The sequence below is a fragment of the Podarcis cretensis genome (genome assembly GCF_951804945.1).
Source record: "Podarcis cretensis genome assembly, chromosome: 7".
Lineage (NCBI taxonomy): Eukaryota > Metazoa > Chordata > Lepidosauria > Squamata > Lacertidae > Podarcis > Podarcis cretensis.
Genome location: NC_137176.1, coordinates 32,138,126 through 32,164,380, shown reverse-complemented (window position 1 = coordinate 32,164,380; position 26,255 = coordinate 32,138,126). Strand labels below are relative to the sequence as shown.

Genomic DNA, 26,255 nt, shown 5'->3' with positions numbered 1-26,255 from the left:
GAGAGAATATAATGAAAATTATATACAGGTGGTACATGACACCAGTCAAGCTTGCAAAAATTTATCATCTGCCCGATAATAAATGTTGGAAATGTAAAGTGACTGAAGGTACATTCTTTCACCTTTGGTGGACATGCCCAAGGATTAAGATTTTCTGGGAAATGATCTACAATGAAATGAAAAAGGTATTTAAATATACTTTTCTGAAGAAATCAGAGGCCTTTCTCCTGGGCATGGTCGGCCAATTGGTGCCAAAGAAGGATAGAACTTTCTTTATGTATGCTACAACAGCAGCAAGAATACTTGTTGCAAAGTACTGGAAGACACAAGATTTACCCACCCGGGAAGAATGGCAGATGAAGGTGATGGACTACATGGAACTGGCGGAAATGACTGGCAGAATCCGAGACCAGGGAGAAGAGTCGGTGGAAGAAGATTGGAAGAAATTTAAAGTTTATTTACAGAAACATTGTAAAATTAAGGAATGTTAGAAGGAGGCTGGAATGAAGTTATGTGGCTTTAGCAGAAATATTATAAAGGACTAAGTAAAAATAGACTGTTAATGGATGAAAGGAGGAAAGGTAAAGTTACATTATATTAAGATAAATTATAGGATAAAAATTGGGAAGGATGGAAAGGATTTGCTGAAATAGCTAACCGAACCAGAATACAAAAAAAGGGAGGTGCGAGGAGGTCAAGGAAACAAGCAAATGAAAGATAAGTTATGGGAAGGTTCGTTGTGTGTGTTTTTTTAAATTGTTTCTATTTTTCTATTTTTCTGTATTTTATAATTATTATTTTTCTTTTTTCTATTCTCTTTTTTTTCTTATTGTGACGTGTTGTTAAGTTTGTGTTCAACTTGGTGTTTTTTTCTATTTCTTTTTGTAACCTTTAAAATATTTTTTTTTAAAAAAAAAATCCAGATCAAAAGTGCACTGCAGATTGGGGCCCTGCAGCTACCTTTCCTCCAAAATAAATCCACTCAGATTATGCACGTTTGCTTAAAAATGTCGCGAATGTCATCTGCAAGTTTGGCCCAGACACTGAAAAATTCTCTGTGTTGACACTGAACTGTCATCTTCATTTTAAAAAAGGGGGAGGGTACTGATTGCTAGCACCTTCCCTTCCACAGCACATGAGCTTGTGACATTTTCTGCACTCTTTTTTTATTATTTAGTCCATCTTATTGTTGCTCTGTTATCTTGAATTGCTTGGGAGAACACATTTCTTCTTCACTTGATCTCTGGGTGTCCTCCGGGCGTTGCTACTCTCGGAACATGTTTATTAACTTGAGTGGCATTTGTAAAATTGCAACCCCATTAACACAGCAAGTTATCCAATACACGAAGCTGCTCATCCATCGTTTAATTGGGACATGTCGCTCCCCTCCCAGATGTTCCCTTTCAGCAGATACTATTGTGCATCTCAAAAATTTGGATAATTATAGGCCCTATAAATGTAGTGTTGTAGATTGGCTGGCTTCAGCCAGCACCTCCTCTCTCTTTCTGTAATGGCTTCATTGTACAATAAATCACTCAATTCACAGTAGGAAAGAACTAATGTCAAACAGGAAACTTTAGAGTCACTTCCCACTATTGGCTTAGTAGTAGAAGCACTTATGATAGTCCAGCATAGCAACATTTAGCCTGTTTTAGCCTGTATTCCGAACAACACACACACACACACACACACACACACACACTCACACACACACACCAATCTTCAATAGAAATAATATCTGAAATATTGACTAAATAGTGGATTTATAGTCTTATTAATCTACTTTTTTAAACCTGTCAGGAATGCCACAAGATGACAGTTTCTGGCAAAAAAAGAAAAGAAAAGCGTCCCTTAGTTTATTTATTAATTATTTCATAAAATGTATACGCTACTTGATTGTGGGGTGGGGAAACCTCTAAATGGTTTACAAAGAGAATAAAATAATCACTGAAAACAGCTAAAAACAACTATTTAAAACTTTAAAAAATAAATTAAAACCAGCAATAAACAGATTCAAAACACATATCTACATTCTACATACATGGCCGAGTAGGCTTGTCCAAACAAAAACATTTTCAGCAGGGCCCAAAAAGAGTACAGTGAAAGTGCCTGCCTGGTGTCAAGTGGCAGGAAGTTTCAAAGTGTAGGTGCTGCCATACTGAATGATCGATTTCTAACAGGTGTCTAATGCCAACAATAAAATACTGTACACATCGTTTCCCATTCCCTCGTACTGGCACGAAAGCCATCTGCTGCTGCCCTACCACAGAAGGCACAGCTGACCTGCTCCACCAGGGGTGAGGAATGTGCACATCCTTCCAGATGTTGCAAGACTCTATTCACTAATGGAAGCTGGAGTGACACTACATCTGGAGGACCCCAAGTTCCCCACCCCTGCGCTAAACTGTAGCAAAGGAGCGCAATCACCGTTGCACCAAGTGCATGAGCTCAATTAGGGCTGCCATACGTCCGGATTTTCTGAAAGGCGGTGGTGAAAAGCCATGTTTTGGGGGTCTTCCTATAAAAAGCTCAACAAATTTAGGGGTGTCCTGGTTTTTATTTTTTTAAATATAGCAACCCTATATGCCTTGTCCTTTGCACTGATGCTCTAGCACAGAAGTGCTGTTTAGACAGGACAGAGCTTCCTGGTCCTTCACTGTTGCGTGGCTTTCTGCCTTTATTTGAGAAGGCCTTGCTATGCATTGTGCAACACATTTCAAAAACAAACAAGTCCCTACCAGCAATCTGAAATCGGCCAACAGGATAGGAAGGTGTAAGAAAGTGAAAAAAAGGGGAGTTGGAAGATATGAGAGGGAACACAGAACTATTAGATTCCAGGTTAAGATTTCTGTCATGGAAGCAAGTGAGTCTCAAAGCAGGACATATGGTTCTGATTAAAATGCTAGTAGTATATTTTAAAACACTATCTAATCCTGTCTGAGGATTTTAGCAGTGACTAGTGGCTGTGCATGGATCGGAGAGCGAACGAGGGATATGCACTGCTCCACAGTTTAGTCTTTGTGAGGCACTCCTGGAAAAGGTCGTACCTATCCAATCCATTTGTAACCAGTGGGGAGGGGGATACACTAGACTCCATACCTAGTGGAAGACTTTCATCTTAAGTCTGGATGATATACACTTCAGCACACAAGGAGGGAGGGCACTCAGCCTCTCAAGGAGGGAGTCACATGGAGCTGAAACTGACTAGTCAGGCAAGGTCTGAAGAATTAACCTCAGCAGTGAGTTCAACCATACACTCTCAAGGCAAAGTATGAAAGCATGCAGCTGCAGGATTATATTGAGAAGAGGCTTCTCCACCCATGCACACATGAGTTTTTAAAAATGATGTGGGCATGGCGGGGGGGGGGGGGGCGGGAGGAGGAGATGTGCCTCTCAACATCAGTATTACAGGCACTCATTAAATGCATCCAACCTCATCCCAGACCAGATCATACCTTCCCCACTAATATAGTGTATGTCTTCAGAATTATATGTACAGGTATCTCCCCATTCATGTGTGTGTGTGTGTGTGTGTGTGTGTGTGTGTGTGTGTGAGAGACATTTCTGGGTACCGCGCATCTACTGTTAGATGGGGAAAGCCTGCACCCTTTCGTCTGCCAAACTCCACCACAAATGATCCCACCAAACCTCCTTTCTCAAACTCCAACTCTCCACAGGCTTTAGAGATCAGTGCAAAGGCTCATGGGATTGCAGTTGCAAATCCTCTTGGGGTTACTAGCTGTTTCCCCACTCTTTGGCAACATTTTTGCAGTTTCCCCACTCTTTTGGGGCCTTTTTTTTTTTGCCCTTTTCACACATTTTTGCAGTTGAAATAGATTTATTTAATTATTTCCCACACGTGAGTTGGACGTGTATAAGCAGAGAAGCACCTATACACAGAACTATACCTTCTTTAATTACTGTTGGGGATTTAAGCTGAGATTTTAATATCTTTGCAAGATTTATTGTTTTTTTTTTTAAATAATATTTATTAAAAATTTTCCAGAATAAAAAGGAAAGATAGCAAGCAAGAAAGAAAAAACAGATATGATTTACACTTGGTTTCAGTGGCAACTTTCCCGGACTTCCCCCCCCTCCCCCTCTTGTATTCCATTTCCCTTAAATTGATTCCACAGATTCTTACCCCAAATTTTAAAACCTTATTTGTAATTTTAAATAACCCATTTATTCCAAATTAATTTATCTTATTTATCTTAATGAACCATTTCTCCTTATATTTTATATAATTCCCTAAGATCGACCCCATTTCCCTTCCACGAATTCCCCTATTTTCAAACAACAGACATGAAAAAAGAAAAGAAAGAAATAATATATAATTTTACAGCCTTTGGATTCCAAATCTCCCCCCCCCCCATTCCCCGGTTCCAATCCCCAAAGTTCATCCATTGTCTACTGCCAGCCTGGTGTATCCACGTCTATATCTCAACTCCACTTTGCCATCTTTTGATAGCTTTTAATTTCAGAAAGTCCAGTCTCGAAAGAACTCTCAGAAAAAGTCATTGTTCTTCCATCCAGACCTCTATGTTTAAGAATCTAACTTAAATTCTATTTCTTGGTCCTTTTAAAGTCTGGATGTTCCAAATACTCCAGCTTCAAATTTGGTCCCGCTCTTATTCCTCAGGTTGCTTTTTCCTGTTCTGCTGCAGAAACCTTCTAATTCAGAAACTTCTTGTTCTCCACAGAGGCTTTTGTTATTCAGGAACATAACTTGCGTCAAGTCCCTTCCTTTCTTCAATAGATAAATCCATTGTCTCCTTTAGTATAGAAACCTCTGTAGACAAAATAATACTTCGTTTTTGCAGCTTTCCCAAGAGATAACAGATCCTGCTCAAATTCATAGTATTTTTCCACTTGCTGCTACTGTTGCAATGTCCCAGCCTCCCTCTAGAGGGAATATGGTAACTTAATTTCTTTCAAAATCAGACCCAAAAGTCAAATAACTTGTTGCCTTTATTTCCAATAATTTATGTCCAAATTGTAACAAATCTAACCAGCAAAGCCATCGTAACAAAGTTCTCTTTTATTTTCCTGCTTTGACAGCTACTTTGACAGCTGTCAAAGTTTCTGTGTCTCTTCACCAGTCTCTCATAGCGGATCGTTCCCGGTTCCCGGGGGGGGGGGGTTGCACTTTAGTTCCCACAAATCAGTCTTCTCCTCCAGCACAATTATTGTAATTTCCCTTCGTGAAGTTAAATTTTTTTTCAGGTAAACAAGTTCATCTCTCGATCTTAGTTGTCAAATCCTTGCATTGAGCCATCTACAACGGGGGGGGGGGGCGGACTTCCTTTTTGCACTCCCCCCGCTCGCTCCAAATTCAAAGATCAAATTTCCCTTTTAAGTCCAATCAATTTACTCACGGGTTGTTCCTTTTAGTCCAAATCCAAAATTTTCAAAGAAGTAGTCGTTGCTCTCTGCCGAATGGCATGCGGCTTCGCTGGGCAGGGGAAGCATTGGACTCACAGCACCACACCCCCCGTCACCCGCTCCGCAGCCTTTAAAAAGGCTCCTTCGCGGGTCGGGGGGGCGCAAACAGTGCCCGCCGAGTCACCAAGTCCATGGGCATCTCCGCCCATGGTTTTTGAGGGTCCCCACGTCGCCGGCACGGCAGGACCCGACCCCTACCCAGCCGACTCCCTCCGGAGCTCGGAGGGAGTCCGCCATTCGGCGATGGCGCCGACCCGGAAGTCTATCTTTGCAAGATTTATTGACCCCTTAATGTGCATATCTGTTGCAATTTGAATAGATTCAATTCTGTGGCTTTGCTTAAGGGGCAGAAATGGTAGCAACTGACTGGGCAGGGCAGGACAGGGTGGGGCAGGGCAGCTTTGCTGGCTTCCCAATGCTGGGGTTGCTTCTAGTTACCAAGATGGAGGCCATGGGAAGGTTGGTGCAGTGCTGGTGCAGTGGTGCAGCTGATCTAATGCTCCTGCCACTGCTCCAACACCGCACCTACCTCTTCTCATAACCACCAGTGACTCAAGCATTGGGAAGCCAGGAAGGCAGTGAAGTCCAACCCCACCCTACCCCATGACTGCTACCAGACAGAAGTCATGGTTTATCATTAAATGAAATCTGAACCAACAGAAGCTCATTGTCCCTTTCTGACATTTTCTCCCACTTCTAGTGGAACACTTTCATTCTGCAAGGGGGACACAAAGACCTCATCATCCACTCCACGGGCCTCTGCTGAGCCAATATATGTAAATAACCTATCCAAATCAATCTTTAAATTACCATTTAAAATTATTAAATGTAGCATGTTTACTAGCTAACGCAATTGTAAACCAGAATTGTTTGCTTTATAATCCTATGAGATCCAATTACTCATCTGATCGTCTTCTTCCAAAAGAAACTTCTCCATATCAATTAAGGTAACTAGATCCATGCTCATATCAGTATGAATGTTAGACTCTCCTATTAACACAGAATTTGTGTCGCAATATTCACATTGGGATATTCGCAGGCTTCGTAAGTAATCTTCCAACGATCCCAAGGTAAGGGATTATGTGTAAGGGAATGCTAGGGTTTGGATAGCACCCCAAACTGTAAAGTTGCCATTAGCTGGGGAAAGGCATCTAATTTGAAAGCTGCAAAATGCTTGAGCCGTGATAACCCCCAAGCAGAAATACTTCCTTTGCTGTGTTAGCGCTGTGGAGCCTACAACCAAATGAGAAGCATATTGAATATAAGCTGCTTGTCTGAAAAGGTCCAGATTATAATCCAATGAAATAAATGCCATCTTGTATTCATTCCTGCTGTATTGCCTGCATATTCCTATACAGCTTTTTTTTGGGGGGGGGGTCATTGGGCAAAGACCCTCAGTTCATGCTCTCTCCTTGTGACTCCCAGTCTTGCATTTATAAGCCCTGTTCTAGAATGAGCACACAGCTTTGCCACAAAAAGAGCACTTCATAAATGAAATATTCATTTCAATAGGAATCAGACCAACCACAGAAGAAGTGATAGTAAAATAGGTTATGCTTCCGTTTTCGAATGTACTGTAGGTTCAAACAATTTCAGTTCAACTTTTTCCAGATCAGCCTCAAGCCACAGTGCTTTCAAACTGTGTGCAAGTCCCAAGTATTTCACAGATGAGGTGCCTTACAAGTGCCTTGGAATGCTTTACTTAACAGTAGCTAACTAAAAGGAAAATCAAATAAAGAAATACTAAGCTTGCTCATTGTAAGCTTTAATGATGGTTTTCCCTGAAAGGCATACATTTCAGAATACTTTTGTTATACCCACATTTTACACACATAAGCCTCTGGGTTTTATTCCTTCTCAAGTCATACTCCCTGACCAACTCTATGGGTGCTACCAGCCTGGCGTTTATCGGCCACATTCACATCATATATTTAAAACAACATGATACCACTTTAAACTGTCATGTGTGACAGCGCGACGGCACTTTTCCCCCTGGTGTCGTTGGGCCCGCCCTCACTTAAATACAGTGCACCCACCTGACAGAACACCAATGCCATGAAAAGTGTATTTTTACCATTGCACATAAATGGCGAGGAGGTGGAGAGGGTTGGTAGTTTTAAATACCTGGGCACTTACATCTCTGAGGACCTCTCATGGACTGCAAATATTAATATGGTTGTGAGGAAGGTGCAGGGGAGGTTGTATTTCCTGAGAATGCTCAGAGGATTGAATCTATCCCAGCACCTACTTCTGTCCTATTATCATAGTACCATTGAGAGTGTCTTAACCTATAGTATATTATCGTGGTATGGGAGCAGCTCTGGAATGGATAAAAAAGCCTTACAGAGAATAATTAAAATTGCCCAGAATGTTATTGGGCTCCAACTACCAACCCTGGATGAGATCTTCACGTCTCGCAGCTTGAAGAAGTCACACAATATCCTGAGAGATCCCACCCATCCTGCTCACAACCTCTTTGAACTGTTGCCTTCGGGCAGAAGATATAGGACAATGAAAACACGAACTACACGCCTTCTGAATAGTTTCTATCCAAGAGCTCTGATTGCACTAAACAATGATCTCAGGGCCAGTTGTAAGAAATAGCAAGCAGTGAGTAGTAAGGAATGAGATAGGTTTTAGGTTATGCTATGCTTCTAATAGGTTGTGTTATATTCTGGATTATGTATGTTTTAATAGATTATGTCTGAATAGGATGAGAGTGTTGGAGATACGTGCAAATGTGTATGTGAATCCGGTCTTGGGTGTTTGATTTTCGTTGTTGTGTATACTGTGTATATACGGACAATGACAATAAATTTATCTAAATCTAAATCTAAATCTAAATTCCTACAAACTACCCAAGATAGTAGGGGGGCTTGTGTGAGGGACAACTTAATAATTTGGAGTCTCAGGCAGGATTTGATCAAATTAACAATAAAGATTTTATTAAACAAAGGAAGTTTATGACACAAGTGGGTAAAACATAGGATACTTCAGATCATAATGCTATTTCACTTCAGTTCTTTCTCAGTTGTTGCACAGCTGTTGCCATTTAATACTTTGGTTCTTAAATAAGGTGGTACATCCTGTCAGTTACACATCCCTTAGACAACCCTACTTCTGAGGTACTCCAAGTAACAGACCCAAGGGATCTCCACACCCCTCTTAACTGGTTTGGGAGCCTTCTCTTTTTGTAGAAGAATCTCTCCCCTCCTGACTGGAATGAGACTTAAGCAGACTGTTATCTTTCCAGATTCTACTTCTCCTGGCTCAGCCTCAGTCTCCCAGTTAATTCCTGGCTTATTACTCTTACAGGACACCACACATTGTCCTTCGCACAAAGCTCAGACACTCCTTTCTCTAGTTTGTGATATATTCCTCAGAGTGGATGTTTCTACCCAGAACCAACTCTCTCTCCTCTCACTCCTTATCTCCCAACCTGACACCTAACCTATCTCCCTACCTCAGTCCCAACTACTATCCCAACCTAAAAAACTGTCTCTCCAAATCCTCTCCTTTTCAACCCCCTCTCCTGGAACCCTGGCCAATCAGAGGCTGCCATTCATTAACCATTTGCTGGCAGGGAAAAATAAAAATAAAACACTTGGGGACCCAACCTGTCCAGCAAAACAAACTTTTCCATCACATCATGGCTTCCCTCAAAGAATTATGGGAGCTGTCGTTTGTTAAGGGTTCTGAGAGTAGACACCTATTCCCTTCCCAGAGCTACAATTCTCAGTTCCTCATGGAAAGGGCTTGGTTGTTACACCACTCTGGGAATCATAGCTCTGTGAGGGGAATAGGGGTATGCTAACAACTCTCACCACCCTTAAAAAAACTATAGTTCCCAGGATTCCTTGGGGCATGACTGTGCTTTAAATGCAACATGCATACTCAGCCTATAAGTCTGCCCTAATGTGAAACAAAACCTTCCTACTTCCTTCGCCTGCTCTTTTGTACTTCTAACACTGAATGTCCTTTTGGCATCAGGTGTGCTGCAGAAATGAGAAAGAACTGGATGTGCCTTAAAAATATATTTTAAAACCCCTCATCATTCTCTGCCTAGGTGAGCTGGCTGTCCAAGGCAGGATTCTGCAACAGGCAGTACATTGGCTGTGCATGGAATCACTTTCCCTTCTGTCTTACCACATTTCCAGATGTTAAGTTACATTGTGCAATAAACACACGGATTTTGTTCATTTGTTGTGCATGAGCCAAACCTTTTTTCTCAAAGCGGGTGCTTCTGCTTCAGCAACTCATCATTTCCCCCTAAATATTTTGACAGAAAATATGATGGTTCCTCTGGCCTCGCTCTTTAACTTTTTAAGCTGTCTCAGCGGCTGCATGTTCCCATCCTTAAGACCTTGATCCTATACACACTTACTTGGGAGTAAGCCCCAGAAACCTCCATGACGGGACTTACTTTTGAGTAGGCAAGTCTGGGAATTCTGCTGCTAGTCATAGAAGCTGAACAGCACTCACACAATGTTCCATACAAAAGAGCACAACTGAAAGACAAGATCGCGCTCTTGAAGGGCACTGCTGTTGGGATGGTTGCATTGTTTGAACGGCTACAGGCATCTTTAGTCCCAGAGACTGAAAGAGATAAATTAGACAAGGTCACACCTTTTATTGTGGCAATTTCTGCCTACAAGAGACGGGAAGCTTTCGAACAAACAAAGAAATTGCAGCGTAGGAAATAACCCTGAAAGGGATGATGGAGGAGGACTGTCCTCAGTTAACAACCATTCTTCAGATCCAACAAGTGATAGCATTTTTGGAATTTCTCAAGGGCTTCATTAATGAGATGCCACCAATGTGGGCACACTGTTTTTCAGGCAGCCCATGGGCTTATCCACACCAGAGCTTGCTTCTGCATGCAAAGTCATGTGCTTTGAACTCCTCTGAACCAGGGCAGCCTGGTTGTCACAAGGAGCGGAAGACTTCACGTATGAAAAGAAAGGCTTGCTACAGTTATGTAACAGTGTCATTGTTGATCGGCCTGTAGGAAAAGATAAATCCTCATTTTTCCAGTTATACTTCCAGCCCCATTTCTGCATCCATTTGCAAAATTTGCACACTTCTCCTAATATGTACATTATTGTATGCAATTGTTTAGTGCTTTTTTCTAAAAAAAAATGCTTAGGGGTACTCTCATTTTGACTTGAGAAAATCATCATTTTATAGTTCAAATCGGGGGAAATAAATACAGTAAATGGACAAAAGGCCACCATCGGAGGTAGCAACGGAACTGATGATTCCCCATGCTAGAGAAGAAACTACCGTATTTTTCGCACTATAACACGCACCCGACCATAACACGCACATAGGCTTTAGAGGAGGAAAACAAGAAAAAAAATTATTCTAAACGAAACAGTGGATGTATGATTTTTGTGGTTCATGCTGTGGCCACTTTGCTCCTTTAAAGCAATCAGGCTCTGCTTTTCTCCCTCCTTCCCGCTCATCCCCAGCTTAGCGAGCTGAAAAACTTTGCTGCTATGTAGCGAGCTGAGTGGGGAGGAGAGAGGGACAGAGAGCCTGCTTGCTTTAAAGGAGCCAACCAGACAGGAGCCGCTTACACTTGTAAGACATTTCCCCTTACTTTCTAGGAGGAAAAAAGTGAGTGTTATGGTGCAAAAAATACAGTATTTTTAAAAAACAGTTTATTCTCCCATCAGATTCACAAAATGTTTAGGGGTATACATACCCCTGCGTCTCCCCAGAAAAAAAGCACTGCAATTGTTGCTGAATACAGGCATTTTTGCAACTAAATAAAAGCATCTTTCTGTATTCTTGTCACTAATGTATGCATTTTTGCATGCACTTTTCACTAATAAACTCATCCTCATATGCATTCCTTGGCTGGAGAACAGCATTGCAAAGGTCAGAGAAGTGCAAATTCCAAAAAAAGAGGGTGCTGTTTTGATTTGCCAATTGTGATTTTGACAGGTAAAGCAAACAAATTTCTTTCCCATTCCTATCTGCCTGCGTGTGTGTATACTGTCATTTTTTTAAAAAAGCATGATTTATTGGTGAAAGATGTCTGAAGCACACAAATATGGCTTAGCATGAAAACCATCAGGTTTGTCTAATTTGGGGTGCTCAGCGAGTTTCTCTGGTGCTTATCATGAAAGCATCGTTAGGGCTGACTGAAATAACTCCACCCAAGCCTTGCCTGGATGAGTAGTGCTATTTTTTTCCTTCAGGTGACATTTTGGTAGTTTGCGCCTTCAAAGGGTACATGCTTCTGCAGCCTCTGTCAGGAAACTGTGTTGAGCATAAAAGCATAAACTCTAGGCAGGGACCGTTTAGCCCTCACGCGCCTCGCAACCAAAAGACTCCGATATTCTCATCTCATTTCACAAATATCTGACTGTTTGTTCTCTCTCTCTCTCTCTCTCTCTCTCTCTCTCTCTCTCTCTCTCCAGGCATGTGCATGTGTTGAGAGATACTATCAAGAGGAAAGTGTGGTCAAATTATTTATAGCTATTGTGGTTTCCAAGATAGTATATGGTAACTGAATTATGTGAAACCAAGAAATGTTCTCCACTGAAGAATGCGTGTCAGATTCTGTTCTTCCCCCCATGCTTCTCTTGAAAAAATATATAGAAAAGGAACTAACTGACATGAATAAAAAGGAAAAACGTCTCCTCCTCCTTGGTTAGGTAAAATTATGATTTTAGGTTAATTGCCAGGGCAGAGTTTCAAACAAATATCAGTTCTCCAAAGCCTACATTTCCAGAATGTCTCAGTGACGTCTATGCTGGCTTGGTCATGTCCACAGAATGGAAGATAGCGGGGTTGCCAGGGACGTGCTCTAAGGGGAGCTGGCTTCAGGCACCAGGCCCATTGGCAGACTAACTCTATATTACAAAGGTGTCTGCAAACATGACATGAAGTCTGGCAACATCAACTCTGCTGTGTGGGAATCCCTTGCGGACAACGGCAGTGCCTGGAGGTAGACAGTGACCAGAGGAGGAATGACTGCTGGGAGGAGCACAGAGAGAAGAAATGCCGTGGTGCACCTGTAGCAGCACAACAGGATGCCTTCATCTGCCCCAGCTGCAACAAAACATGTCTCTCCCATATCGGTCACTACAGCTACTGTAACTCTCCAATGGTTTGAATTTACCCTGAAGGCACACTCTACTGTTGTCTCCCAAGGCTGATGGATGACAACTGCTCTTCTGCAGTAAAACAGGCACATTTCTTTAAAGATTACTTAACTTTAAAAGGTAATATTAACAAGCGGAACTTGCATAGACTGTTACAGTGTGGAGTGCTTCTGTTCAGGGTTCTAGCTGGTAAACCATACCCTGTTCCAGGAAATCCAGTCCATTCCTCTTTCTTTCTTGTTTTCCCATGTTTTTCTCCTCCATCTGTCAGCCAGCATTCCATGGCCACTGAGCATGATCACTCTCATTTCCAAAACATCACCTTCTTAGCTTGCACATGTTCTGGCTATTGCTTTACATAGTGGTTGCCATCTTTTAAAATTTCTTACTTTGAATACAGCTTAAACTTAAGGTTTGCTAAGCAAGACACAACATTATGTTGGCATTGCAGCAATAGTATTCCAGCCAAAGGAAGCGGCTCCGGTGTAAATGCTTTAGGAACAGAGGGTCACACAAGGACTGAGGAACATCTAACAGTCCAAGCAATGCATTTAAACAGAAGTTACTCATGCCTGAAGATATGAAATTTCAATGGTTTGTCTTGGTTTAGAATGATTTGAATACTGTGCACTCAGTTTGCCTCTGACAAGATTACATTTTGCTACACGTTATATAAAATATTTATAGCAAATGAGAAATGTAGACACCTTTTCTGTATATTCAAACCAGCATACTATGAGGGAAGCTGATTCAGTGCTATTTTTCTAGAAAAAGAGGTGCTGGAACTCAGTTCCAGAGAGTTCCAGCTGAAAAAAGCCCTGGGTGTAGTGTTATGGTTAAGATAATAAGGCTGCCATCCCAAGCCCCTTTGTGCGATGTAGGGGATGTTTCCATTGGGTAGAGTTATCCCTCTGCCCAGTTCTGCTGGGCTCTGCCGGTGGCACCAGAAACATTCTACCACCATGGAACTCCCCATTCTCCCTGTCAAAAACGCAGGTAGACAACAACCCACAGAAAGCCCTGAAAATGGAGCATTCTGCAGGCAGAGAGGGGCTGAAATGGCTCGGGACCTGCTGGATCCTGAGCCAGTACAGTGATTTTCCTGGCGCCTCCTTCCACTCCAGCCAGTAAAGGGCTGCAGAGCTGCTGGGAGTATATCTCAAATTCAGGCATAAACTCATCAGGGGAACCTTAGGCAAGCCACCATCTCTACCACCTGCAATCTGTAATATGGAACTAATGGCCCTGGCTTACCTAACAATGTTTTCTTGAAAGCATCATTGAAATAATATTATATAAATCACTTAAGAGCACTCAGAAAAAGAGCTCTAGAAATATAACAAGTATCATCACTAGGCACAATGCAGCAAAGTAGTAAGCATTATTTGATGCCAAATTTATTTTATTTGGAGAGCTAACCATTTCCTAAACTGCCTGCTATTGAAAGCAAGGAAATTTCAAAAGCCTTTATATTGGCTGGCATATGTCTTACCGAATGAAGAGATTTTTGGCTCTGAAGCTTTAATCTTTGCATAATGTTCATGGTGGGGGAAATAGGGGGAATCTTGAGCAAGGACAGGCCTGAGTTTTCTGCTAGACAAAGAAGTTTTATGGTTGTTGAGGGACCCTTGATTTGCTTACATTACCACAAATAAAAACCGTATTTGGGGATTCATCTAAGGCAGGGGTCGGCAAGGCTTACCAGGCATGGGTCAGATCACTCCTGTGGAGATTGTCACAGAAGCGATTTTCAGCGTCTGGGCATGCACAGAAGCGATTTCCGGAGCCACGAAAGAGAGTCCCCACACCACGCTGTGCCAATTTAGTGCTGCGCACGGGGACTCACCAGGCGGGCGCGGCTTGGTTTGGGGGCAGCTCATGAGCCGGTTAAGCGACCCTCATTTCACCCCAGAGGTCAAATGTGGCCCTTCAGTTCTCTGTATGTGGCCCCCAGGAGTCAAGCTAAGTCATACAGCTCATTGACCCTGCTCCATATTCTCCTGAAGTGCTTTTGCCTGGGTGGAATGTGTCTTTGAACTCCCATAATGCCTCTAGCTTGCCTAGAAGGAAGTGTGTGTGTGTGTGTGTGTGTGTGTGTGTGTGTGTACAGAACCCTCTGAATTTTGTGTGGCTGAAATGTTGTACGTGAGGGTGACACATCCATTGCTCCACCTACTTTTCCTTCTGGTGCTTTTCCATACTCCATTAGCCATGTGGAATAGTTTCTACCATTCCTTCTTGAAAGGGAAAAGGCAGTTGAGAGCTTGCCCATAAGAGGGAAAATTATGCATATAATTTAACTAAAACTTCTGTAATACTCAGCTAATGTGAAAGGAGATATATTTTTCTAGTAAGTCGTGTCCTCTGTGGTGGTGGTGGGAATTCTTTTGCCATTGGCAGGAACCCCAGAAATTCCTGGCAAATCGCAGAGTTTAGGGGGTTATGAGCATAAAAGCATTTTTCACACATCCAATAATTCTTCCCCCCCCTCCCCCGCACCCAGCACATCCTCAGTGGCCACTCCAAATTGTAAATGAAAAGGAAACAGACATTCTGCCATTTGAATGTACTGGCACAATTCAGTTGGCTTTCAAGTTTGCTTTTTCAGGAGCTTAAAGGAAATAATACTAATAAAGACCAAATCTGCTCTCCCCAATGAATATGACCCTTTTAAAGAAAGGTATTTGGGGAGGGGATAGATCTGTCTTGGCTGGCTTACATGTTATCCTCTTATGAGGATAAGCTCTCCTTTCACGTATTTTTATTTTGCCCCTCACCAGCTGTGAGTAGCTGCACAGGCAGCAGCAGCTGGAGAACAAGTCCCTGTCCCTTCCTTGGCCCTGCACTCTAGGTAAGAAGGGAGCCGCTGCTCCTTACACACACTCAGTCCCAGCTAGGTCAATTTGCCCATTTTGGTTTCTCCCAGTTTCTCACCTTCCTAATTTTAAGGTTGGTTCCCCATGTCTCCACTCAGTGGATTTTTAGAGGGTGGCATCTCCCTGAAAATTTATCAGCATTTTCGTGTGAAGTTTGTCATCTTAAGAAAGTTTGTCCCAACAGCTGATCTTTTATAACCATAAAAGTTGCCTATAAATGAACTGGCTTCCAGCTGTTTTATGAACTGTTTGGGTTGTTTCTTTTTAAGTGAGTTTCGTTGGATATCTCGTGTGGTACGTTTTGTTTGTCTGCCATCTGGAATGCTTGACAGACTCACAACATTTCTTAAGGAAAGACAAAGGGATTACTGTGAACTAACTCTCAGCACTGAGTGCATCACATGTCTAGGGGCTTAATTCAGTGGTGGGGAGTCTGCATTCCAGGCATGCCTCCCCATCTGGCCCACCAAGCCATTTCAACCACGCCTACCTGGCCTCCACCTGATTTCTTACATGGTGTGCCTTTGACGTAAGCTGTGTTATGATCTGCAAGTGCTGACAGTCAGCTGATTGTTGGCTGTTTTGACTGCTGGGTCTTGGCGCTTGCAAATTGAGATGCCCACATGATACAATGAGAACATCCACTGCACCTAGTATACTTGGAGAATATGTGATCAGCCACATTTTACCATTCTCCCACTTTACTACAATAATGCAGAGTGTTCTTTTTAACACTGAAAGGCATACAAAGGCCACAGTGTCTTCCTATCCAACACAGCAGAGGTATTTAAAGAGCTTAATATCAAATCCAGGGGATTCCACAGAGGGAGAAACTGAGTAGATAAACCTGGGGGAGGGGAGACTGCTTTAACTTTGGCTGCATTCAGATGTGAGGTTTATTGCAGGCATGTCCAACAGGTAGATCGTGATCTATCGGAAGATCACTGGATGTCTGCAGTAGATCACTGGTAGATCATTGACTCCCCCCAAAGAAGCTGAACAACTGTGGGTCCCCTAAAAAAAACTCAGCAAGAAAGCTCCCTTCCATGAAAAAACTCAACAACTTTGACCCAACCCCCCCCCCAAATGGGCCTTCCTCCTTCCCAAAGAAAGCTCAACAACTTTAACCTGAAACCCAAAAAAAGGGGATCTATCACTGTCAGTCTTTAACTCTGTGAGTAGATCACAGTCTCTTGGAAGTTGGCCACCTCTGGTTTATTGCATTAATTTCACTGGTTCCTTTTGCATTGCAGTACCTGTTGCATTGGGACGCGGGTGGCACTGTGGGTTAAACCACAGAGCCTAGGACTTGCTGATCAGAAGGTCGGCGGTTCGAATCCCCGCAATGGGGTGAGCTCCCGTTGCTCGGTCCCTGCTCCTGCCAACCTAGCAATTCGAAAGCACGTCAAAGTGCAAGTAGATAAATAGGTACCACTCCAGGGGGAGGGTAAACAGTGTTTCCATGCGCTGCTCTGGTTCGCCAGAAGCGGCTTAGTCATGCTGGCCACATGACCTGGAAGCTGTACGCTGGCTCCCTCGGCCAATAGAGCGAGATGAGCGCTGCAACCCCATAGTCGGCCACGACTGGACCTAATGGTCAGGGATCCATTTACCTTTACCTTACCTGTTGCATGGGGGAACTGTAGCTTTTCTCTCATGTTAGTGGATTGGTGTGATGCAACAACAAACTCCCTCACCCTTTCTGGACATGCACAGTTCTGTTTCCCCATGGTTCACTAGGAGGTATGCCAAACTATAGCCCCAAAATTTGTTACATAAGCAAACCTGCCCCCAATATTCTGAATTTCCAGGGTTGCAAACAATTTTTCTCTCCAAACAACTAACATGGAAATGAGCACTAAATTGCCACTAGATTCCAAGAAATGGATTTTACATCATGAGAAAGATCACATAAAATGTGAAAATTAACAGGTACAGAAATGCCAGGAAGAGGGAATAAAGCACCGCCTGAACACAGCCTTTGTAGTATAACTGTAAAACAAAGAGAGAGAAGCTCTGTTTGCTGCTGAGTTGTCACTCAGACCTGCTAGCATTTAACATCCCAAGTCTGCCTGCCTAAGCCCCCACTTCATTATCTCCGTCCTCCTTGTGCATGACAAATTGCAGAGCCACTCCTTAATCTCTGCAGAAGGAAAGCAGTAATAATAATGTAGAAAGTTCAGCCTCTATTGTCTGCTCCCACATGAGTCAATATGACACGTTTCACATTCATCTGTTGATTTACTGTTCACCATCAGCACAGGCCAGCAGTAAACTTTTAACAGGTTTCTGTAATAGCCATGGTGGCAACATTTGGGCGCAATTAAGCAGGCAAGATTTTCCCTGGCGTGATCTTTTGAGGGGATGCACACTTTTACAAAGGGACGAGGGGGTCACAGATGCTTTTGTGAATTCTTTAGGGGCGCCCAGTCAGGTTAAAGAGGTGGGAGTGGTGCGAGAGAAGGGAACCTTGGAGGTCTTTTTTGTTTATCTGGAAAAGGCTCTTCTCTCCCCCTTCACCCCTCCTGCCCTGTGCTCTCTTTGCTGAGATAAGACTTTTTAAGACACTGCACAGAGCGATGGATTTCCCCTTACATTTCCACAAAGCACTGGTTTTGGGGAGGGCTGCTTTAGTTAGCCCAACTTCTTCTTTTTAAAAAAGAAGTTAGCAGTGCATCAATCACCCCGTGCTTATTTGCAAAGCGTGTGTAAGATGAGATAAAGGCAAGACAGTTTGACAAACTGCTAGCATAAGGGGGAAAGGAGCAGTTTTTTCTTATAACAGTTGAGAGGGAAGGGAAAAGGGGAGGAAGGAGGAAGAGCAAGGGAAGGGAGAGGAGAACGATATACGGAGTGTGGCCTTCTTCAAATGATGTCATAGGTTGTACAGAGTAGAACAGCATCAAAATACATATATTCCTAAACTTCCCCCTCCCCTTCCAGGTCTGATTACTGCTACATGCACTGAGTGCCTAATGCAGCACATGTAATAAATGTCCCAGTCATGGAGAGCATTGCGTCAGTTTGGGACAGCAGCCAGAAAATCTCTCTAGCCAGGAGATGAACTCAGACTCTAAAATATTTACATGATAGATGGCCAAGCCCAGGAGGAAGGCCCTGTTATTACAGAATTTATAGTCTTCCCACAGTGAGCTGCCTTTTCTGCTCCACAGTCCCCATGTGGTCGGCTTTGCATACATAGACAGTGATGCTGCTTTGCACAGGAACTAAAGCAACTGGTGCCATTAGTTGTCTGCTTTTAGTCCACACAGCAGGGTGGGATCCTTGGGCCAGGAAAAAAGCCATGACATGCTAAAAGACTGATTCACACCTACCCCAATTCAAATCGAATTAGGCTTGGTGCACAGCCACTTCAGCCACAGGCTGCCATTTTCAATGGAAGATCGATATAGTTCCATCTTACGTATGTTTACTTTTTGCAAGTCATTTTCAAAGCTCTAGATTGAAAGCAGCATGTTGAGGCTGAGCACGAATGATTCTGGATTGAGAAGAAAACTATGTTTTTGTGGTACAAGCAGGTGAGTTGCCTGCATAGCCTGGTTCTGGACAGTTCCCCTCCTTTGATTTTCAGGAGTGGCTTTTCAGAGGGAGGGGCAGCAGTAGGACCAGGGACAGGGAACTTATCTGCTCTCCTCATGCTGGCTCGAGAGAGGGAGCAGAAGGATGGAAATGGAGAGATGTGAGGAGTTTGACCAATACTTTGTGAGGACCAAGCATTCCTGGCAGAAGCGGTTGCAAATACTGTGAAGTCATTCAACACTCAAGGTCTAGAGAAAGATTTCATTCCACAACCATTCTAGAAGGCCCAAATGGACTCACCTCAGTTCCAGACAGGTTCCAACTCTTCCATTTGATAGAGGCCTCATCATTACTGTTGGTTTCTATTTCCCTCACTGAGCAGCAACTCTCTTCCAGAGAGTTATTGGGCCGAATTTCTCTCCTGTTTTGTTTACAGTTATAATCACAGGTTATCTTCAGCGATTGGTGGTACCCCCTATGAGAAGATGTTTGGCAAGAAGCCTTACATCAAACTCATGAGAATTTTTGGTTCTGACATGTGGGTTCACACACCACAAAGCTCCAAGTTAGGCAAGCGTGGATTGCGTGGTATCTTTCTAGGTTATCAGAAAGGTTCTTACAGAATAATGATGACTGACTCTAAGACAATTAGGCTCACAAGAAGTGTTGAGTACAATGCCAAGTGGGGGGAGAATGTGGGTATTTTCCAATGTTATCCTGATGACAGTGATGAGACTGAGGATAGGCAACAGCCACAGCAGCAGCCACAGCTGCCGCAACAACCCACACCCACTGATGAAGGTCCTGATTCTGAGTCTGAGACTGAATCGGGTGATTCAGAGGATTTCAAGAGTGCGAAAGCCTCTATGCGAACCTCTGAAAGCTCTGATCAAGAATTGGAGGAGCCATTGTTCACAATAGGCCACTTTTCTCCTAAGAAGGAAGAGGAGAGTGTTGAAGACCTACGGCTAATTCGCAGGTCTCAAAGAGCCACAAAAGGTAGACCTCCAAAGAGATTTGCTGATGAATTTGCTAAAACAGCAGTGGCAACTGTTAAAAGCTCCAAGAAGGTATTTGAACCTTCAAGTTTCCAAGAAATCCAGGATTTGGATTCAAAGGATGCTGAGCTATGGTTAAATGCCATGAAGGCTGAGCTTGATTCATTAGAGAGGAAGAAAACATGGGAGCTAGTTCCAGTAGTTCCAGGAATGAAACTGCTTGGAAGCAAATGGGTCTTCAAAGCGAAGACTGATCAAAATGGCAAGATAGTCAGACACAAAGCTAGATTGGTAGCCAGAGGTTTTTCACAGGTACCAGGTGAAGACTATCACGAGACCTACTCACCCACCGTGAGGTATGAGAGCATTAGGCTTATGCTCAAGCTTGCTGCAGAAGAGAATCTTCACGTTAGTCACCACGATGTGAATACAGCGTTTTTGTACGGATCTCTAGGTGAATCTCTTTATATGCTTCCACCTGATAGCGTACAGGTAAAACAGGGATTTGTTTGTGCTCTGAAGAAGTCTCTTTATGGTCTCAAACAAAGTGCATGGTGTTGGCACACAAAACTCACTGAAGTATTGTTTTCTCTAGGTTTTCAGCAAGGGAAAGCTGGTCCATGTGTATTTGTCAAAGAGGAGGGGCAAAAGAAGCTGTATTGCTTGTTTTACGTTGATGATATTTTGTTCTTTTGGAAAGATGTCACAATGTACAATAACGCCCTAGCTCAACTGAAAGAGCACTTTGACATGAAAGATCTTGGTGAGGTAAACAACTACCTATCTCTGGAAATAGAGAGAGATCAAGATGGTAACATTCTAGTTCACCAGTCACGGAAAATTGCTGATGTGTTAAGCAAACTAAACCTGATGGATGCTAACCCTGTAGACACACCGATGACGACAGGTTATCAGGTAGATGACACTGAAGAAGCATTTTCTGACACTACACTGTACAGAAGTGTGCTAGGTAAACTGAACTTCATTGCCAGATGTTCAAGACCTGACATTGCTGTTAGCTGTAATTTGCTAAGCAGACAAGTCAGCAATCCTACTGTTAAGGATTGGAAAGCTCTGAAACGCATAGCTCGCTATTTGAAAGGCACTATGCATTACAGACTGAGATTTAACAATCAGAAGTCTGGTGGTCTTGAGATATTTGCAGATGCAAGTTTTGGAGGTGACACTACAGACAGGAAAAGTACATCTGGAGTTTGCTACATGTACAATCAGGGTCTTTTTGATTGGTCATGCAAGAAGCAAACAACAGTTAGCTTAAGTACTTGTGAAGCTGAACTGAATGCACTGTCTTATTCACTTAAAGATTGTGAATGATTGTTACAATTGTGCAAAGACATGAAAATTCCTGTCAAATGCCCAATCCAGGTTTACCAGGACAACAAAGCATGTTTGGCTTTGCTGAATTCTGAAGGTTGTAAGCAAAGCACGAAGCACTTGCAATTGAAGTTGCAACATGCTAGGGAACGTGTTCAGAAGGGACTCGTAACGGTGTCCTATATGCCAGGTAATGAAATTCCTGCTGATGTATTGTCCAAGATTGTATCAAGGGATCAACACTGTACCTATGTGCAGAAGTTGGGTTTGTATTGATATTGTACGAACATGCTGCCCAGTGATGTTCACAGAAAGGGGGAGGATGTTGGTTTCTATTTCCCTCACTGAGCAGCAACTGCAGTCACAAGACATTGTTTTGCATTCACAGTCAGAGTTACTGTTGGATTCCCACGGGAATGGGAGACTGGATGTGACGTACACTGGTTTCCTGTTTTTCACTGTTCTCTCGGTTTCTTTGTTAGAGAGACGGTTGCTTCTCTGCTCTCACAGAGGCAAGATGCATGTTTGTATTCTCTCAGCATAGAGTGGAAATAAAGTTAAAGAATGTAGCACATACTGATTATCCTTCTGCTGTGTGGACTACTCTGCTTGGGCTCAAGATAAGACGAGCCTGTATCAGCTTCAGATGGGCCAAAGCTGGTCAAAATCTCACAATTACTGGGTATTAGCAACCACAAAATGGTTTGACGCTGTAGAGCAGAGTGGAATGGAAGTTGTCATTTTGATAGGAAGCGCCAGAGCACTAAAACTTTATTTGAATTAACTGATCTTCCTGCAAAGAACATGAATGTATATTAGGCCTTGCAAATCTTATCTTGCATATCATAGCCTTTTGAAAGACATAAATGCTTAGTAAGACTTCAGATTTTAAAAGCAATCCAGGCAAAAGCAAACTTACAGGTATCATATAGAAAAATGGATCAGAGTAGATGGTGGCAAACTGTTTGAACTGTTCAAAATTGGCTGGTTAGGTTTGAATGAACAATACCTATATTCCACCAGAGCTATTTGTTCCCTTGCAACTGGTAACATTGGCTGTCACTGTATACATGCATGAGCTCTGTAAGACGCAGCATCTTAGCTTATCTCATCATCTGACAGCCTGGTTCATTGGCCAGTGTGCTCTGTGAAGTTGTTGCCAATCTCTTATCAGCTTCAGGAAAGAAAACACCAACATCACTCATGATCATCTTGTCAAATACACGTTGAATGGCTTAAGAAAAAAAGTGATGGATGATTCTGTTTTGAGTTTTAACATGCTTAGCTGTTAGTGGTGTCTGCCTCAGAAATGAAGAATGAACTATAATTGAGGGCTGAACATGAAGGGGAAAATCTTTGATAAATGATAGTATAATTATAGGGATGTTCATTGGCTGCATGTTTTGCCTGATGAATTATCTAGGTAAATCTGTTTGCCTTGAAAAGGAAGAGTTTGTGGGTATTGAACTTGGAATTTGGGATAATCTCTGCTCATTCCCAAATGAAATGCTAGCTTTCCATGGTTGTTTTTAAAGTTGCCAACTATTTTACTGCCCCCCTGCTATCATTGCACCATGCAACTTTTGCCTGCTGATTTCTGCAGAACAAGCTACTAGAAACAGACCAGGCTGGATTTTTTGCTGGTCAGTTAGAAACCCTAGCGGGTTCCTATTGTTAACAACAAGCAAACTAGAAAACCATGTTTTCTGTTGAGAGTTACTATGCTTAAGAACATAGCTTAAGAAGAGCCTGCTGGATCAGGCCAGTGGTCCATCTCACAGTGAGCTGTTCACACAGCAGTTGCCCAGATGCCATTGGGGCTTGAAGTCATTGATAGCCTTCTTCTCCATGAATTAGTCCATTCCTCTTTCAAAGCCATCAGAGTTCATGGCCATTGCTGCCTCCTGTGAAAGCAAGTTCCATAATATAAGTCTGTGCAGCATGAAGAAGTACCTTACCTTATCTGTCCTGAATCATTCAGCTTCATTGCATTCTGTGAAATATGGAGAGTAAAATCCAGAGTAGAGAGGACTGAGAGGTCACATTGCTGACAGATAAATACTCTAGGATTTCTAGAAAGACAAGGATTTTTAGGATACAATCCATCAGGGCTTTTTTCAGCTGGAACTCGCCAGAACTCAGCTCTGGTATCTCTTAGGTGGGTGCCGTTGCCATAATAAGAGAATGAGGGAGGTGTTCATGGTGAGTTCTGGCACCTCTTTTTCTATAAAAATAGCACTGCAATCCATCCATCATGTTACCTGATCCCACTGAGTTATATGGGACTCAGTCTTGAGTGAGCTTCCACAGGAGTCAGGACTGCAGCTTTAAAGTCTCACTGATTTCAGTGGGGAAAAGTTAAATGCATGCTTATATTTTCATTGAAAACAATGGTAATTTAGGATGGATTGTGTCCTCACATCACAACTTATATTTTCTACATCCCTTTCTTGCTCACTGAAGTCTTTCTCTCCTTTCTCTCCTGGCTATCTCTATTACAGATACCAATATCAGCCACTACAGTGCTACCTCGGTTTACAGACGCTTCAGGTTACAGACTCTGCTAACCCAGAAATAGTACCTCGGGTTGAGAACAGAAATTGCGCGGCGGCGGCAACAGGAGGCCCCATTAGCTAAAGTGGTACCTCGGGTTAAGAACAATTTCAGGTTAAGAACGGACCTCCAGAACAAATTAAGTTCTTAACCCAAGGTAACACTGTATTAAAGGTAAAGGGACCCCCGACCGTTAGGTCAGGTCGTGGCCGACTCTGGGGTTGCAGCGCTCATCTCACTTTATTGGCCGAGGGAGCCGGCGTACAGCTTCCGGGTCATATGGCCAGCATGACTAAGCCGCTTCTGGCGAACCAAAGCAGCGCACGGAAATGCTGTTTACCTTCCCGCCGGAGCGGTACCTTATCTACTTGCACTTTGAGGTGCTTTCGAACTGCTAAGTTGGCAGGAGCAGGGACCGAGCAACGGGAGCTCACCCCGTCACAGGGATTTGAACCGTCGGCCTTCTGATCGGCAAGTCCTAGGCTCTGTAGTTTAACCCACAGTGCCACCCGCGTCCCTACCACTGTATTACTTTGTGCTTATCTGTTTCATTCTGGGTTTATTTAAAGCCATTCAGGTGCATTTTTTAATGTTCTGTGTCTGTTCATGACACAGTCCTGGGATCCTTGGATAAATTTAGCTTAATTTAGATACCAGGTTCTTGGGAGTTGCTACAGTTAAAATACCTCCCTACATCAGCCTCAGTTTTGACAGGCTTTTAAAAAAATGTATAAAAGTTTCCAAATCTCCACCTTGGCATCAACAGCAACCATTAATTTTATCTGGATCAAAATATGTATTCCTTTTGAGCCAGCCTCGTCTATTTATTTCTCCTGCTCACTGAAGGATCTCAAACAGTGATCCACGGACCATCTGTGGTCTGCAAGCTAAAATCAGGTGATCTACAACATGCCTCTGAATTTGTGGCTGAAGATGGGAGAGGGCACATCCATTGCATTAAATATTTATATTGATTTTAATTGTATTTTTATTGCTTCTTTTATTTCTCATATGGGATGGAATTCAATGTTGTGCTATTACAAAGACTCAATCTGTGCACGCATATCAGCTTGTAACACCCAACGAACCCTCCCTACCCTGTGTGCTGCTCTGGGAGCTTTAGGGACGTGGGTGGCACTGTTGTCTAACCCACTGAGCCTCTTGGGCTTGTCGATTGGAAGGTCGGTAGTTCAAATCTGAGTGATGGGGTGAACTCCCGTTGCTCTGTCCCAGCTTCTGCCAACCTAGCAGTTCAAAAGCACACCAGTGCAAGTAGATAAATAGGTACCACTGCGGTAGGAAGGTAATTGGCATTTCCGTGCACTCTGGCACTCGTCACAGTCCTCTGTGCATCAGTAGCGGTTTAGTCATGCTAGTCACATGACCTGGAAAACTGTCTGTGGACAAACACTGGTGAAGTGATATGTGGGGGGATGATTTAGATTGAATCCTGGCATATTGTAATCTGGCTCAGTTTAACTTCTTGTTTATAGGATTGCCTTGTAAATCTGTTCAGGGGTCCATTAATTGTCATATATACCATTTGCACTGCAGTGCTCTTTGAGCAATTTACATGTCACTTTAATTTATCTTTTTAAGTCAATTGTCCCATTACCCACATAATTTCTGTCTCATATTTATCATTTGCTAATACAAAGGAAAAAAGAAAATTACCTCCAAATATTTTGATCAGGGTTCTTTTCCTTCTTCAAGGGATCTGACAGCTCCTTTAAAAATAATAATCTTTTTTTAAAAAACAAACGCTTATTAACTCTGAGAGCAGAAATACAGCAGTATGGCAAGAGAATCTATTGGAAGGACTGGAAAAATATAGATCGTTTAAAGATGCTAGTGTTTAAACATGCATAAGAACAACACCAGTTTGGTGAGATTGAAAACAATGACAATAACAAAAAACAACAACACAGAGACACTAATCAGAAATGTTACAAACCATAAAATAAAAAATGCCTGTGAAATTCCTGTGAGAGGCACTAACAGTGAGATTAAGTGGATTAGTCTACTGTACAGGAATCTGTGGAATGTTGCTTGCATGTGCTTTTGTTGTGGATTACGCAGAAGCAATGTTATGGTTTTACATCTCCCAGTAACATATGGATGAGAGGGTGGTTTTGTGTGTGTGTTTTTCCAAGTAGCAGCAGGTAAAAGGTTAAAAGGTAAAGGACCCCTGGATGGTTAAGTCCAGTCAAAGGCAACTATGGGATTGTGGCGCTTATCTCGCTTTCAGTTTGAGGGAGCCGTCGTTTGTCCACAGGCAGCTTTCCGGGTCATGTGGCCAGCATGACTAAGCCGCTTCTGGTGCAACAGAACACTGTGATGGAGGCCAGAGCACATGGAAACACTGTTTACCTTTCCACCACAGTGGTACCTAT

The 26,255-nt window shown here is 42.8% G+C and overlaps 2 long non-coding RNA genes across 6 annotated transcripts in view; one reads left to right on the top strand and one right to left on the bottom strand.

The window, feature by feature from the left end:
- Positions 1-11,907, top strand: part of LOC307220181 — a 53,861-nt gene extending 41,954 nt beyond the window's left edge. Inside the window, exon 3 of the long non-coding RNA XR_013840755.1 lies at positions 11,874-11,907. This is a non-coding gene — a long non-coding RNA (uncharacterized lncRNA). The remainder of the gene's footprint in view (positions 1-11,873) is intronic.
- The window catches only part of LOC307220159, a 45,979-nt gene extending 22,480 nt beyond the window's left edge, over positions 1-23,499 (bottom strand). Inside the window, exons 1-2 of one of the 5 annotated variants that reach the window (XR_013840727.1) lie at positions 23,268-23,499; positions 9,869-10,041 (exon numbers count right to left, since the gene is read on the bottom strand). This is a non-coding gene — a long non-coding RNA (uncharacterized lncRNA). Of the gene's footprint in view, positions 1-9,868; positions 10,042-18,771; positions 18,931-19,276; positions 19,332-23,267 lie in introns of those variants that run through there. The other 4 variants (XR_013840728.1, XR_013840730.1, XR_013840729.1 and 1 more) reach the window with 4 other exon arrangements.
- Positions 23,500-26,255: the final 2,756 nt, after the last annotated feature.